Consider the following 9,611-nt stretch of genomic DNA (forward strand, 5'->3'; position numbering starts at 1 on the left):
CTGCTTTAAATAAAAATAATAATGTGCGATGTGAACTAGCACAATTTTAAAGCTTTAACGGTGTCGATATTATGATGTTATAAGAAAGATTGCGTCAATAAGAATTCCAAATAAACAGCACTGAACGGTCTAAATTTCTAAATATTTCAGATTTGACAACTGTAGTGTAGTTACATTAAAGTCTGCGATGTTTAAAACAAACGGCCGTTAAAATATAATAACAAATTTTTGTCATTCCAGTATTATTATTTGTAATGATGTCCCTCTCAGAATAAATTTTTATTATATGCATATCTTAATTGATTATGACATCATGCCACGTGTATCATATGTTATTTTATAGAAGTATTTGGTAAGATCAAAGAAATCTCTGTTGTTTTTTCAATTTTACTCCAAATCTATTTTTAGATACATGTATAATAAATGTTTGCCTCGGCTTGCCTTTCTAAAAACATTGTATCCGTTTGATGTGACCATTTGAATATAATTACTTTTCAATTGCTGAAGCCATTAATAAAGAACTACAGATAAGTAGCCATTCACTGTCAATCACATTTCTCTTTGTTTATATACTAATCATAAACACCAAGGATTAAACACAATAAAAACACGAACACACGCCAATCATTAAAATATCTTTTGTCAATACACACAATAAATCACAATGATATTTCAAATAAAAGTTAATTATCCTCATTTAAACATATCAAATTCAACTCATATAACAAATATTTAATACATTCTATATATGGTCTTTTTTTCAAAAATATTCATTATAATCTCATAAATTCGTATAAATTCGTATATAATTAAAAATATAAAAAAAATAACCCATCTTATTCTACTAATCGTAGTCCGAGTTTGTTCAATATATTTCTTCATATAAATAATGGTAGGCCGAGTTGTTATAGTCCGAGTTTGTTATAGTCCGATTTTGTTATAGTCCGATTTTGTTTTAGTCCGAGTTATCCAGCAGCGTTTAAAATGTGTGCAGTTGGAGTATATAGCAATTAGGGTGTCGATGAGTAATACGTTAGAATGACATTACAGTAGTGCACTGAGTTATAAATATTCTGTTTGATTTTTTAATTTTTCTCCATTTCAGTCACATCGAAGGAAACGATGGGAGTAGAAAATAACAATTTGTAGATCAGCTCGATACAAGCATAGTGATTTTTGGATGAATTGAGTTTAATATGCTTGAAAATAAAAAGAAAAGGAACCGAAATTATTTTAAAAAAATCACTTTTACTCAAAAACTTTATGTTGTATGATTGCCAATAAGACAACTCTTCACTTGTAAGAGACCATGTGACACGGAAATTAACAAGCATAATTATATGCAAAGTAAGCATGTATTGGGTTCGTGTATATATATCGTAAAATTGGAAAAGCTGAGAGGAAATTTAAAACTATTTGAATAAAGTCATGCACGACCACTATCACTCAGTCATAAAGTATAGCCATCTTGTCACATCGAAAAAAAACTTATATTTTCATTCAACTGCGGACTTGATCAGCTGTATATAAAATAATGACGGCTAGTGGTATAAAAGTTCTTCAGTTATTCTTTTTTAATATATATAATTTTTCTGTTAGTTAATCAGATTTTTCCAAATGTCCTAACTACAATCTCGTCCCCTATTCACGAATGTGACCCTATCGAATTAGACTTGTTACCGGGTTTTTACTTACATTAGCAACATGACGGGTGCCACATGTGGAGCATGATCTGCTTATACTTCCTGAGCACCTGAGATCATCCCGGCCAATTCAAGTTTGATGGGATTCGTGTTGCTTAGTTTTTACTGAGTTTTCTAGGTTGTGTTTTGTGTACTATAGTTCGTCGGTTTGTCTTTTTTTCTTGAATGTTGTCGCTATAAACTCCGAATATATCGTACCAATCGCAAAGTGCTGAAGACAAGGACGGCCTTTGAACAAAAACTTGACTACCGATAACCCCAATGACCCCTTGGCACAATAACTTCTTTGTTAACAGCTTTATTATTTTAAGATATAGTTGACACGTACTCTTCAATGTTATATAGATACGTGTGAAACATATAAGAGTTAAAGACAGAGTGCTAACTAGTTTTTTTCTCAATAAAGTGCTATTGAAATAGGTGCTAGGTTTACCTACAAAAAGCTAAAACTATGAAAACGAATACCTACGCAACTTACATTTGCAAAACACAAAACAATAGGTAACTCTAAAATAAAACCCAGTAGTCAACACTTCGTTGTTGATATGCAAATCAATTATATGGTCATTTTTTTTAATGTAAATTTCCTGTTACAAAACTTTGAATTTTTCGAAAAACTAATGATTTTCTTATCCCAGGAATAGATGACCTTAGCCGTAATCGGCACAACTTTTTGGAATTTTGGGTCCTCAATGCTCTTCAACTTTGTACTTGTTTGGCTTTATAACTATTTTGATCTGAGCGTCACTGATGAGTTTTATGTAGACGAAACGCGCGTCTGGCGTATTAAATTATAATCCTGGTACCTTTGATAACTATTTGCACCACTGGGTCAATGCCACTGCTGGTGGACGTTTCGTCCCAGAGGGTATCACCAGCTCAGTACTCATCACTTTGTTGTTGACATAAAAATCAATTATATGGCCATTTTTTTTTGTATAAATTTCCTGTTACAAAACTGAATTTTTCGAAAAACTAAGATTTTCTTATCCCAGGAATAGATTGGCACAACTTTTTGGAATTTTGGGTCCCAACTGCTCTTCAAATTTGTACTTATTTGGCTATATAACTATTTTGATCTGAGCGTCACTGATGAGACTTATGTAGACGAAACGCGCGTCTGGCGTATTTAATTATAATCCTGGTACCTTTGATAACTATAACGTTACGCAGATTAATTGATTTCTTGTACAAATGTGTGACAGTAAATTTCATGACCAAATACAGCAGGCGATATGTACGATGCTTTTTGAAAAACAAGAAAAAGAACCAAATGATAGTCACAACAGACAGTAAAATACAGAAAAAAGACCAATATGTGAGATTTGATTGATATATTTTGGAACATAGATATAGGAAGATGTGGTATGAGTGCCAATGAGACAACTCTCCATCCAAATAACTATCTATAAAAGCAAACCATTATAGGTTAATGTACGGCCTTCAACACGGAGCCTTGGCTCACACCGAACAACAAGCTATAAAATTACTAGTGTAAAACCATTCAAACGGGAACACCAACGGCCTAATCTATATAAAAAGCGAGAAACGAGAAACACGTATAAATTACACAAACAAACGACAACTACGCACTGTACATCAGCACGGCCGACACTCGGCTAACCGAGAGATTGGTCGGTTAATCTATATTGAGTATGCGGCTATATGGGAGATTGGTCTGTTAATCGGGTTGGCTATACGTCTGTTAAGAGTAAAACGCACAATTTAATGTTAAACTCTATCAAATATACAGATTTTTGGCATATTATAAGAATCAAATCAAAAAAAGAAAAGTGTCTGACAAAATGATATCTATCATAGAACATTTTCCACCTTTAAAAACATTTCATAGTATACGCACTTTTCAGTAAAAGTAAAAGGCGTCGCGCAAGTATGTAGTATTTATGACTACACGCATAGCAATTTTTTTAATAAAAGGCGAAACAAACAAATTTTAGATATAATTTAAAAGACACAAAATACTACTTTGGTTCTTGCATATAAATTGACATTAGTAGATAATTTATAGTTGTAATATAACGTGAGTAATACCACGTTTTAGTGAAAATTATGGGTTATAAAGTCTGTTAATGGGTTGGACAATAATCACCAAACAATGTGCAAGTGGTCTATTGAAATTGTGTCAGTTAAGAGTTATTTAGCCACGAAAATAGTTTTGTTACCTTTATATTTTCCCATTGAAAAAGTTAAGAATGAGAGATTCTTGAGTAAAAAAATGATAACACGGTGCAGCACTATCCTTCCAGTAAACGCATTTTTGTTTTGACTTTCTTTGCATTTTATTGAAGAGTGTGTCACTTCAATATAGCGTGATCTAGGTTGGCCGCTGGAATATGCATGAATTTATTATTAACGATTTCAATCAGCCTTAATTTTTGTGTCTGCAAAAAGTAGCATGTTCTCAAATCCGACTGAACGTGTCTTTCTAATACAACACAGGGTACATATAACGTGTTGTCGTTCTCATATGCACATGATATTTGTCACTGGACGTTTAACCCAAATTCGTCAGCATCATCCAATTGGTTCTTTTCTTCTATTACTTAATCATCTGTTGTTTATAAATCATTCTAAAGAAGTTAATGGAAAGGAGCGAATGCAGCTACATTTGGTTGTATTAAGTTTAAATTCATGTTATTCCGTTTAGTTCCTTTTCTACATATTTTCAGTGGAGAACTGCAGTTGTCCACATGTAAACTTCAAGCATGTGTTACCAATATGAGTACATCGCAATCCGTTACTGTTTCAACACCCAGGGTGGTTTCATGTCTTTATTCTTAAACAATTATTGTTTTTTTTTCTCTCTCTTTTTTAGCAATGCATCACTCTCTACTGTCCTTATCTTTTATTTATATTCTGTATCTCCATCCAGATTCTCGTGTATACCATGAGGGTCCGGATTGGGGTGTTGATTATTTCTGTATTCTTTAAATTGTTATGTTACTTTTCTATACATTTTATTTATCTTACTCATTATTCTTTCTCTATTCTTTATATTTAGGCATCCCAATATATTTTACTTACTGATGTTTAGTTACATTACGACGTTAATCTCTGATTTATATACTGGTCACCAATGTAGATGACAAATTGGTGTCATTCATGACAATAAAACAGAATCCACAGAATGTATGCGACCATTCTCGGATAAAATTAATTTTACTCTAATTTAACACTTTTTGAAACCACTTTTATCAATTTTCAATATCCATTGCCTATTAAATTGTTAATTGTTCATGTGTTTTGTTTCCGTATATTTTATATTCCATTGCTCATGTTTTGTTTCCGTATATATTTTATGTTCCATTGCTCAAGTGTTGTTTCCGTATATTTTAGCCGCTCGTCTTGAGCCTACCAAATTAACACACTATATAGTAATAAAATTATACTTTTATTGTCATTCATAACTCTTAACAGACCAATTAACAGACCGGGTTTTATACATCCGACCCATTAACAGACCAGGTTTTAAAAAAGATTGATTTATGTCACCAAAATACGGATTTTTGTGTAGATTTTTCACACAATGATATCAATTTGGTTAACACACATAATGCCTGTCTTTTTTCGATGTTCAAAATATTGCATGTAAGTAAATTCAACACAAGTGTCATTTTGTGTACATTTTGTGTGTGTAAAATGTGTATAAATTTATTGATGAGTAACTTGCCTTTTCATTTTATAGATCGTACATAGAAGCTAGAAAAATAATAATTACACCACTGGATTCAGTACATTGAATAGTTTTGTTAGACATATATATTTTTTATGATAAACATATATTTAAAAGGCTATACAATGAAACATGCTGAGTTTTCAATGATTTTCTCGATAACACCTGATTAACAGACTTTAGCCAACCCGATTAACAGACCAACCGCCGATATAGCCGCATACTCAATATAGATTAACCGACCAATCTCTCGGTTAGCCGAGTGTCGGCCGTGATCAGATTCCTGAATTATATTAGGACAGATGCAAACATTTGCAGCGGGATTAAACGTTTTAATGGTACCAAACCTTCTTCCTTTTTCTGAAACATTAGTATAACATCACAACATAGAAAAACACACGATAAAATATCAATTGGAAGTCTTAACTTACTGATGTTTAGTTACATTACGACGTTAATCTCTGATTTATATACTGGTCACCAATGTAGATGACAAATTGGTGTCATTCATGACAATAAAACAGAATCCACAGAATGTATGCGACCATTCTCGGATAAAATTAATTTTACTCTAATTTAACACTTTTTGAAACCACTTTTATCAATTTTCAATATCCATTGCCTATTAAATTGTTAATTGTTCATGTGTTTTGTTTCCGTATATTTTATATTCCATTGCTCATGTTTTGTTTCCGTATATATTTTATGTTCCATTGCTCAAGTGTTGTTTCCGTATATTTTAGCCGCTCGTCTTGAGCCTACCAAATTAACACACTATATAGTAATAAAATTATACTTTTATTGTCATTCATAACTCTTAACAGACCAATTAACAGACCGGGTTTTATACATCCGACCCATTAACAGACCAGGTTTTAAAAAAGATTGATTTATGTCACCAAAATACGGATTTTTGTGTAGATTTTTCACACAATGATATCAATTTGGTTAACACACATAATGCCTGTCTTTTTTCGATGTTCAAAATATTGCATGTAAGTAAATTCAACACAAGTGTCATTTTGTGTACATTTTGTGTGTGTAAAATGTGTATAAATTTATTGATGAGTAACTTGCCTTTTCATTTTATAGATCGTACATAGAAGCTAGAAAAATAATAATTACACCACTGGATTCAGTACATTGAATAGTTTTGTTAGACATATATATTTTTTATGATAAACATATATTTAAAAGGCTATACAATGAAACATGCTGAGTTTTCAATGATTTTCTCGATAACACCTGATTAACAGACTTTAGCCAACCCGATTAACAGACCAACCGCCGATATAGCCGCATACTCAATATAGATTAACCGACCAATCTCTCGGTTAGCCGAGTGTCGGCCGTGATCAGATTCCTGAATTATATTAGGACAGATGCAAACATTTGCAGCGGGATTAAACGTTTTAATGGTACCAAACCTTCTTCCTTTTTCTGAAACATTAGTATAACATCACAACATAGAAAAACACACGATAAAATATCAATTGGAAGTCTTAACTTACTGATGTTTAGTTACATTACGACGTTAATCTCTGATTTATATACTGGTCACCAATGTAGATGACAAATTGGTGTCATTCATGACAATAAAACAGAATCCACAGAATGTATGCGACCATTCTCGGATAAAATTAATTTTACTCTAATTTAACACTTTTTGAAACCACTTTTATCAATTTTCAATATCCATTGCCTATTAAATTGTTAATTGTTCATGTGTTTTGTTTCCGTATATTTTATATTCCATTGCTCATGTTTTGTTTCCGTATATATTTTATGTTCCATTGCTCAAGTGTTGTTTCCGTATATTTTAGCCGCTCGTCTTGAGCCTACCAAATTAACACACTATATAGTAATAAAATTATACTTTTATTGTCATTCATAACTCTTAACAGACCAATTAACAGACCGGGTTTTATACATCCGACCCATTAACAGACCAGGTTTTAAAAAAGATTGATTTATGTCACCAAAATACGGATTTTTGTGTAGATTTTTCACACAATGATATCAATTTGGTTAACACACATAATGCCTGTCTTTTTTCGATGTTCAAAATATTGCATGTAAGTAAATTCAACACAAGTGTCATTTTGTGTACATTTTGTGTGTGTAAAATGTGTATAAATTTATTGATGAGTAACTTGCCTTTTCATTTTATAGATCGTACATAGAAGCTAGAAAAATAATAATTACACCACTGGATTCAGTACATTGAATAGTTTTGTTAGACATATATATTTTTTATGATAAACATATATTTAAAAGGCTATACAATGAAACATGCTGAGTTTTCAATGATTTTCTCGATAACACCTGATTAACAGACTTTAGCCAACCCGATTAACAGACCAACCGCCGATATAGCCGCATACTCAATATAGATTAACCGACCAATCTCTCGGTTAGCCGAGTGTCGGCCGTGATCAGATTCCTGAATTATATTAGGACAGATGCAAACATTTGCAGCGGGATTAAACGTTTTAATGGTACCAAACCTTCTTCCTTTTTCTGAAACATTAGTATAACATCACAACATAGAAAAACACACGATAAAATATCAATTGGAAGTCTTAACTTACTGATGTTTAGTTACATTACGACGTTAATCTCTGATTTATATACTGGTCACCAATGTAGATGACAAATTGGTGTCATTCATGACAATAAAACAGAATCCACAGAATGTATGCGACCATTCTCGGATAAAATTAATTTTACTCTAATTTAACACTTTTTGAAACCACTTTTATCAATTTTCAATATCCATTGCCTATTAAATTGTTAATTGTTCATGTGTTTTGTTTCCGTATATTTTATATTCCATTGCTCATGTTTTGTTTCCGTATATATTTTATGTTCCATTGCTCAAGTGTTGTTTCCGTATATTTTAGCCGCTCGTCTTGAGCCTACCAAATTAACACACTATATAGTAATAAAATTATACTTTTATTGTCATTCATAACTCTTAACAGACCAATTAACAGACCGGGTTTTATACATCCGACCCATTAACAGACCAGGTTTTAAAAAAGATTGATTTATGTCACCAAAATACGGATTTTTGTGTAGATTTTTCACACAATGATATCAATTTGGTTAACACACATAATGCCTGTCTTTTTTCGATGTTCAAAATATTGCATGTAAGTAAATTCAACACAAGTGTCATTTTGTGTACATTTTGTGTGTGTAAAATGTGTATAAATTTATTGATGAGTAACTTGCCTTTTCATTTTATAGATCGTACATAGAAGCTAGAAAAATAATAATTACACCACTGGATTCAGTACATTGAATAGTTTTGTTAGACATATATATTTTTTATGATAAACATATATTTAAAAGGCTATACAATGAAACATGCTGAGTTTTCAATGATTTTCTCGATAACACCTGATTAACAGACTTTAGCCAACCCGATTAACAGACCAACCGCCGATATAGCCGCATACTCAATATAGATTAACCGACCAATCTCTCGGTTAGCCGAGTGTCGGCCGTGATCAGATTCCTGAATTATATTAGGACAGATGCAAACATTTGCAGCGGGATTAAACGTTTTAATGGTACCAAACCTTCTTCCTTTTTCTGAAACATTAGTATAACATCACAACATAGAAAAACACACGATAAAATATCAATTGGAAGTCTTAACTTACTGATGTTTAGTTACATTACGACGTTAATCTCTGATTTATATACTGGTCACCAATGTAGATGACAAATTGGTGTCATTCATGACAATAAAACAGAATCCACAGAATGTATGCGACCATTCTCGGATAAAATTAATTTTACTCTAATTTAACACTTTTTGAAACCACTTTTATCAATTTTCAATATCCATTGCCTATTAAATTGTTAATTGTTCATGTGTTTTGTTTCCGTATATTTTATATTCCATTGCTCATGTTTTGTTTCCGTATATATTTTATGTTCCATTGCTCAAGTGTTGTTTCCGTATATTTTAGCCGCTCGTCTTGAGCCTACCAAATTAACACACTATATAGTAATAAAATTATACTTTTATTGTCATTCATAACTCTTAACAGACCAATTAACAGACCGGGTTTTATACATCCGACCCATTAACAGACCAGGTTTTAAAAAAGATTGATTTATGTCACCAAAATACGGATTTTTGTGTAGATTTTTCACACAATGATATCAATTTGGTTAACACACATAATGCCTGTCTTTTT

The sequence above is a fragment of the Mytilus edulis genome, chromosome 6 (genome assembly GCF_963676685.1).
Source record: "Mytilus edulis chromosome 6, xbMytEdul2.2, whole genome shotgun sequence".
In the NCBI taxonomy this organism is placed as follows: domain Eukaryota; kingdom Metazoa; phylum Mollusca; class Bivalvia; order Mytilida; family Mytilidae; genus Mytilus; species Mytilus edulis.